The sequence below is a fragment of the Condylura cristata genome, unplaced genomic scaffold (genome assembly GCF_000260355.1).
Source record: "Condylura cristata isolate star-nosed mole 26May11 unplaced genomic scaffold, ConCri1.0 scaffold00015, whole genome shotgun sequence".
NCBI lineage: Eukaryota > Metazoa > Chordata > Mammalia > Eulipotyphla > Talpidae > Condylura > Condylura cristata.
In genome coordinates, this window is record NW_004567116.1 from 29083193 (window position 1) to 29091808 (window position 8616).

Consider the following 8616-nt stretch of genomic DNA (forward strand, 5'->3'; position numbering starts at 1 on the left):
CTCTCTCTCTCTCTCTCTCTCTCTCTCTCTCTCTCTCACACACACACACACACACACACACACACACAACTCCAACTTCAGGCGGGTGGTGCGCGCACTCACACAGGCCGCCGGGCGCGCGTTCCCACGCCCACCTGGACCCCAGCCAGGCGCTCCGCCTTTCGCTCTCACACCTACATTCCGGAAGACAGCCGGCGCTCACTGCAACGTCCACGCCCTCGTCCACTGTTCGCCGAAGAGCTCTCTCGCACCAAAGCCAGCCAGCCTCGTCCAGACCTAAAAGCAACCCCGCGTGTTTCTGCTCTGAGAAAAAGGCACTTTTATATACCCAGGGGGTTACATTGCCTCCACCCCAAGAGCGCCCGCACATACACACATCTATGCACAAGGTCTCAGCCGCTACTTTTTCTCTTAAGCAAAGTCAGGTTCTGGGAGTCGGTGCTGCCGCACTTAGGTAGCAGGAGACCCCAACTCTGGTGCGAGGAGCAGGGCTGAGGGTTGGGGGAGTGGGGAAGTGGTGAGAGAAGCCACCCACCCTGGAGCCTTGAGTAAGTCCTGCCTCTAATGTGCCCGCCGACACCTCAAGAGCTCGAGAAGTCTCTCCCTTGGGTGCGCGGCGAGGAGCGAATCCTAAAGTTCGCGGGATCCCGGGGGCTGGTGCCTATTGCCTCTACAATTCAGAAAGGGGTTCAGGTGGGGTGTCGAAGTCTTCACAGCTTTGTGGGGGGGGGGCAAGGTCTTGTAGAGGGGAGGACAAGTTGTCCCTCCCCCACGTGGGCAATCGGAGCTCCAATAACACACTCCGAAGACTACCGACTGGGAGACGCCTAATGGTCCTTCTACCTCCGCAGGCAGCGTGCTGAGACCGCACCACCTGAGTCGACCCCACCCGCCCAGCCCTCGTGAACCCCGCTGGCCCCGGGAACCGACCCGAAGCCGGGCGGGAGAACGTCTAAGACCTTTGTCATCACTTACTAGGAATCTCTCCTCTGTAAGGAACTCCTCTATAATAATGGGGAGATAGCTCTGCGCCCCAACTTTTGGGCTGACTTTTGGATAGAGCCAGGGAAACCCACACAGAATACCCTGGGGGCTCTTCCTGCCAAAGGCCTGCAAACCCAGGGGGGAAACTTGTGTCTCTCTTGGCGATTCCGGCCAGGGAAAAGGGCTGCAGGGTGGAAAGGTACGGCGGGGAGACACGCCTCTCAGTCCCCTGCATCCCTCTAGCCGGACCACTGCAACGCCTCTACAGTCTGACAGAACTGAGCCTGTCCCAGCTGCTACTGTGCGCCACTCTCCACAGAGCTCCCGGAGCACGGAAAAACCACTAGCCGCGCGGGACCTGGGGAGGGAGAGGACTAGAGAAGGTTCCAAATGCCTAATCCTGGATCCCGAGGCTCCGGGTCTGGGTGAAGTCAGTTGTGGTCCGCACGGTGGTCAAGGGTCCCGGCAGAGTTGTGCTAGGATTTAGCCTTCCCCAAGGCTAAACGCGGACTGGGGGTGGGGAGCTGGGAGGGTAGCGATTTTCGAGCCTTGGTAGTGGGGGCTGGAGAGTTGACATCCTCTCCAGAGACTCTGTCACCATCCCGAGGCTGCGCTCTATTTGTCCTAGGCGAGGAGCTGGGTGGTCAACTTTCAATCCAGAATTAGTGCCCCGTTGAAGTTCGGAGAAGTTTCTGAAAAGCTCTTGGGAACTCAGATCCCTGTACTCTGAGGAGAGCGCTCATCCCTCTGGAAACTAATCTTGACAAAAATATACTTAAGTTCTGAGCTTGAATATGGTTCTTGGTGCCCCATGGATCAGCTATTTTATCTCTGAGCACCCAGAATTACTTGGCTTAAAATTCCACCTCCATGGTCTCTTTGCACAGTGTCTGGAGTATAGCAGGTGCACAGGGAATGTTCAACAAAGGGAGTGAGCGAGAGGATGAATGAACAGTTACAAGGCTGCGACCCGTAAGAGTCAGCAATAAATTTGCAGCCAAGTTGAATTGGGCTCTAGACCCAATTTAGGTCCATTAGATAGAAAAGCAGATCTTCTATCCAAAATGCAACTCCTTTGATTTAATAAAGGAAGCAGTATTCTGGATCTAATGTGTGAGGAAGTATATTGAAAGCTTCCCTTCAGAAGTCCACCAGCTTGAAAAGCAAAATAAAACAGTTCTCTCATCCCATCCTATATTATATGAGTGAAAGGGAGAAAAAGTCAATAAAATAATTTGTTTTCCAAACTGAGAAAATTACATTCTGATTTCCCTGGAACTGTTCTGAGCTCCAGGGCATAATCAAACTAGCATAAGGATTTACAGAGAGTGGTTTCCCAGGAACACCTTTCATTTTTAAGTGCCTCAAATATTTTGACGCTTAGCTTGACAATATTTGTGATAACTTTAAAATTTTGCCAATGATAGTCTGAAAATTAGAGAGAAGCAGAGACCATGTACTATAGCTTAAAGTTCATTTTTATTTACTTTAACTGAATACAGAAATCTTAACTTTAACAAAGAAATGTGCTTTACTTTACAAATTTCCTCAGAGAAATATTCCTTACATGAAAGTTTCATTCATTCAAAACATACTTATTAAGGAGCTACTGCATGCCAGGCATTGTTCTGGTGACTAACAATTCACAGTGAACACAGCAAAAACTCCAGTCCTCCTGATACTTAAATGATAGCGGTATAATTAACAAGAATCTTTATAAATTATCCTCCATCCAAATAAAGCACATTGTTCTACTACTCTCCTCTCAATATAGAAATATTATCTATTTATTTTGTCAAATAAATATTGAGGGCTTATATTATATAAATATAAATATTATTCCCAGCTCAGCTATATTGTGTACTTTGATTACATTATTTGGACAGCTGGTATTTTTAACTAGAAATTTTCTCTTTTCACTTGTTTAATTTTCTTCCTGCCCATCATTTTTTTTTTATTTCTTCTTAGGTCTTACTTGTTCCTTACTTTAGATTTACTCTCTCGCTTTAGTGAAAGATATTCAACTCTATGATAGATATTCAGGAGATAGTATTCTAGGTTGGAAATCATTGTCACTGAGAATTTTCAAAGTATTCTTTATCATCTGCTTTTTCCAGAGTAACTGGAAAAATGGGAAATCTACCTCCAGATTCTCTCTCTCTCTCTCTTTCTCCCCTACTCCCTCTCTGAATTTTCTCACAAGTGTTCTAAAATTGTGTGACAGTGTGCCCTTGTGCCTTGGGTTATTTTTATTTATTGTTCAGAGTCCTGAGATTTCATGTACTTCACATCAAGAAAATTTTCTTGTTTTATTTCTTTAATAATTTCCTTCTCATTATTTTTGTTCCATTTCCTTTTGATCACATTTTCGATTTCCAATACCTTTTTTGATTCTGTATTGCTTAGTAGCCTCCTAGTTTTGTTTATTGGCTGCAAGTTCTTCTCTTAGCTCAGTGAAGCTATTAAACATAAACTATTTGTTTCATGTGCTTCATACTTGAGACCACGTTTACATTTCTTTGACTGTTGATTTACATTTAACAGGGAGCTAAAACATTCTAATCAGAAAATGGGGGTGGCTATTGTCTATTTTCTATTGATGAAACAGAATATAAAATTATTCAATGGGGAACAATTTTGTGGTATTGGGGGGAGCCTAAACTCCAAGTATCTGTCAGCCTTTTCTCATGGCTTCCATTTTCCCTAAGCTGATTCCTCCTCTCTCACGTGGGAAAGCTGGGTAGGGCTGGCTGGGGATGGAGTATTGTTGAGTAGGGGAGGAAGCAGAGTTTTACCATTTACTGTGGTAACCATGTAGTCTTCTCTGGGACCCAGGAGGGTAATCATCTAACTGATGGGATTCAGAAGGAAATCTTGGGACTAACTACTCCTTCTAAAGACCCGTAATTGCTTCAACTTTCAGTGCATCCTGTAACTCCACCAGCAGAAGTGATCAATTACTGCAAATCCTGAAGTTGTCTAGGTTTCTTGCTTCTTTATTTTCCCTGCCCTACTAAAGATTATCCTAGAAATGTGTCTTTACTTTCTCCTCTGTTAGACTAGTTAAGAATACTAAGTGAATGGGGAGGATCTATGGTGCTCACAGAACCCTCAAAATTACGCTCAAGCCACTGGGTACTTGAACTCAACTGATTCCAGCCCCCTACCACAGGTCACCTGCCTGGTAGTTTCGCTCTCCAAAACCCAGAAAAATAAAGATGCCAATATCTAACCTGCATAGGTCCCTTCTAGAGAATATTTTTAGAGTTGTGTGTGCCTGCCAGAGAATGAGCAAAGCGTAGTGGCCCAGACCCAAAGTGGTCACTCTGAGAGGTGGACAGATTCAGTGAATGACGTCAAGGAATTACTCAGGTTGGGTTCTTCTGAGATAATTAAAATTCTCTCTTGGCACAGACATACAAGACCCAAATTGACTCTCTCTCCCTGTCTGAGAATGTTGCTTTACACTGCAAAGGAAGTAGAAATATAGGCACTTAAAACTTTGTTGTAAAGCTAATTAGACCAAAATCTCCTATATTCAGCTCTCTCAGAAAAGTGACCAGTTTTGCCAAAGTAAATTCTCAGGTATCCAGAACATACTTCAAACGGAAAACACACCTTTTTAAATGCCATTTGGATGGAAGCCCTTTTAAAATGCATTATATTCTCCTCATAACCTCTCCAGATGACTCACTGTCATCCTCAAAAAGAACATCAAGTGCATTGCTGCAGCCTGAGTAAGGGTCTGAGCTAGCTGGGCTACTGACCTCCACACCTGTGCCCCTACTGCGGTGCTTCTGAGCTCATGGTCCATTGTATTCACATGAGAACATTTTTCATACTCAGTTGACTATTCTCATAGTCAGACTCTCAAGACCCTGTTTTTGGTTTCTGATGCTATCTTTAGGGCACTATATGCCTTGAGCCCCTGCCCCAGTCTAGCTGAATTTTACCTACTAATTCAGTGCCATGAGGAGAACAGAAGCTCAGAAGTTTGAAAGGCAGAATCTCAGTGTCCCTCTTATGACAAGCTAAAGAGCTCTAATGCTTTGGCTTCAGGCATAGATTTCAGTCCCTCACAGGCCATTTTCCTATCTTTTCTAGTCCTCAACTATATCCTATTTAGAGGATGTTTCTGGAGGAGTTAATGTTTCTTTTTGTTTTCTGTAGTGTGAAGGAAGTCAAAGGTAGGCCACAGAAGTAAAAGAGAGTCTTCTATAACGATCTTGTACAATGTTGTGCAATTATGGAAATGCTTCATATTTGTGTTGTCCAATAGAGTAGCCACTAGCTACCTGTGGCTCTTGATCTACCGTGTGTGTGTGTGTGTGTGTGTATGTATGTGTATAGTGCTACTGAAGAGATGAGGGGTTGTTTTTACTATAAAACACATTATTGTTATTTTGTTGTTGAGGTAACATTGGCTGACAACACTATATGAGATTCAGACGTATAGGATCTCTTCAAGTATATGTAGCTACACCTCTTCAAGTATATGTAGCTACACCACACCCACCACCAAGGTGCCCATATTCCACCTTAGTACATTGTCTGTTCTCCATACTCTCCCCCCTCAGTTTTACAGTCAGTTTTCCGGGGTTCATTTTTGGTTACAAACCACTTTCTTGGAATTTATACCAGACCGGGAAGTAAGACATGGAAGGGAACCATAACCATCACAGAATGTGATAGCAAGTATTTACTGCTACACACAAGTAGGAACTAACCCTGCTATAGACTCCTCTGGAATACTACAGAGAGAAAGCTTCGGAATTGTCTCACCCAAGAAAAAATAAGCTATCAACTCCAGTCCATCACCATTCAAGGAGTGCTCCCAGAGATCCTAACTTCCAGCTCATCTAGCCAATCCTACAAGGACAAGTTTCTATGGCAAGAGAAAATTCTCCCACAGAGTGTTATACGTGTTTGCAGAAGAAAACTGTGAGTGCAAATGGAAATGTCTAGGCCAGCCTATGACCAGCTGCCGAAGCCCATGAGAGTCACCTTCCACTACCTAATGATCCTCCCTACAGAGAGAGTAGTGTCCCTTCCTGAACATGCAGTGAAAGACAGGCAAATGAGCTGTAATATGTGATAGACCTCATCGGCTACACCCACAGATTTTAAAGGTCTTTCTTCAGGGTATTTAGAAAGCCTTTAATGGCATGTGAATCCAAGAGCCAATTATCTTCGGTACCCCTTTCCTCAGTGGCAAACACACAGAAAAATCACTGTTCTCTGTTCTTTTTTTTTTTAAAAGATTTATTTATTTGTACATGCAGAACTGGGGTACAGGCCAGAGGCTCAGGGGCGGTGAGAGGCTTCACCAGAGGCAGAGTTGGGAGCAGAACAGGCAGATCAACGAAGTACACTGCTGAGGGGAGCAGCGGGCGGGTCAGGAGAGGTCTGCCACGCCATGTGGTCACCTCCGGGGCAGGCGGGAATCGAACTCATGCGGAAGCAGCTTTAGATTCTCAGTGCAGTGCTTTAACCGGCTGCGCCACCAGGGAGGTCCCTGTTCTCTGTTCTTTTGCAGCAATAAATCAACTCAAAGGAAAATATTAAGGACATGCTACCAAACACTCATTAAAGCTGAACAAAGATCAGGGAATGCATTACCAACCCTGATTTATTAGTTTTATGAATCAATTGTTATTTTTTGTTAAACAGATCCTACTTTTTCAAACCTAGCATCTGAGATATTTCCTTGTCCAGGAAATTACTGAGGAATTTCTTGTTTATTTTTGAAATTAATTAAAGATGGAGTTATTTTCTGTGTAAGTGTTTCCAACTCTCTGACTAGATGGGTTAAAATTAAAGTTTCATACTCACTCTTGGAGGGATGGAGGGCTACAGAAATGGTGGACAACTCTTATCAGTGATGTTAGTTGTTTAACATTTGACATTGTATTAATCAACATGCTTGGTTGCATAGACGAATCCTATAAACTGGTTTAAACAGGACAGCAATTGTTACAGGGCATTGAAGAACAAACAGAATTTTTAAAACATTGGGATATCAGATGTGGGTGTCAGATAGCCAAGAATAATATCTCCTGGAGAAACCAGACACACAGCAATGTTTTAGTAAGAAGTCCCTTACTGCTCACCCATAGCAGTTCTGTGACTCCAGAATGCTCCCTGGGTGCCCCCAAATAAACTTCTTCTCTCACACATCCAGCATCTTAAAATGCTCCCACTACTCTTAAATACCGCTGATTGCCAGAATTGACATTTTGTGTAGGATTCTCGTACCAAGAGAAGAATTTTTTTAATTTTCCAATTTTACAGAAAAGCTTGCAAGGGAGTTGGGTGGTTACTGAGAATGTCTCAAAAGGAATTTTTTTCAAAATCATTTTTTCCCCACGTTTACCCAACATAGTAAGCAGTATCACCAATGACAATGAATTCAACTCAAAATGTAGGTTTCCGATTTAATTCCTCCTTTTTCTTCATCTATATCCAAACCATCAGTTAGTGCCGTTAGCTTTACTTCCTCACCAGTATATCCATATCCCTCCATTTTTATACATCTCCACTAGTATCTTAGTGCACTGGGGATAATATAATAAGATGGACTAGGTATGTATAAACCACCAAACTTTATTTCTCAAAGTTCTGGAAGAAGAAAGTCTGAGATCAGGATGCCAGCAGAGTCAGGTGGGACCCTCTTCAAGGAAAGAATTCTCATTATATAGTCATCTGGCAGAGAGCAGAGGGGAGCTGTCCGGGACTTACTCTCCTTCTTGAAGACTGTTCTCATGAACTAATTTCTCTCCACAGTCCCATCTCCTAATATCATCCCAGTTGGCATGAAGACTTCAACATATTATCTGAAGCCATGAAGAACACAAATAATCAAGTCACAGTAGCACAGGGTATTTGTCCACGCCACCATTATCTCTTGCCAAACAGTTGCATAGAGTGGTCCCCTGACTGGATTTGAGTGTTTTCTCTGTAATCCCTTCTCCACATAATTCTCTGAATGATCTTTTTCTTAAGATTTTTTAAAGATTGACTTATTTATGCACATAAGAACTGGGGTGCAGGCAAGAGGTGCAGGGGATGATAGCATTTCCAAAGACAGGGTGGGGGAGCAGAATAAGATCTACTGAAATACATTGCTGATAGGAGCAGTGGGCTGTACAGGAGAGGTCTGCTGTGTCATGTGGGTCACCTCCCTGGCTGGGGATCAAACTCGTGCTGCAGTAGAGCAAACAGATGCAAAGTGCTGTGCTTGAACCCACTACACCATCAGGGAGGGCCCTGAGTGATCTTTTCAAAAGCATAGATCAATCCAGTCCTCTTAACACAACTCTCCATTATAACTAGGATAAAATTTAAATACTTTGCCATGACTTCTTAAAGCAGACATGGATTAGATAGAGCCTATTTAGCTCCCCAGTATACACTGATGTCAGTTTCTTCTCATCCATCTGCCCACAATGGCTTTTTAAAAAAGTACTAGAACTAACAAAGACCCCTCCCACTCCAGAATCTTGGTCCTAGCTGATTCTGCCATTAAAAAGATATTAAAAAGTCTTTGTCCTCCTTCTGACTCCACCCCCCTCTAACACAAATACACATACACATACCCCACCACCACCATCACCACTCTTTTTTTTTTTTTTT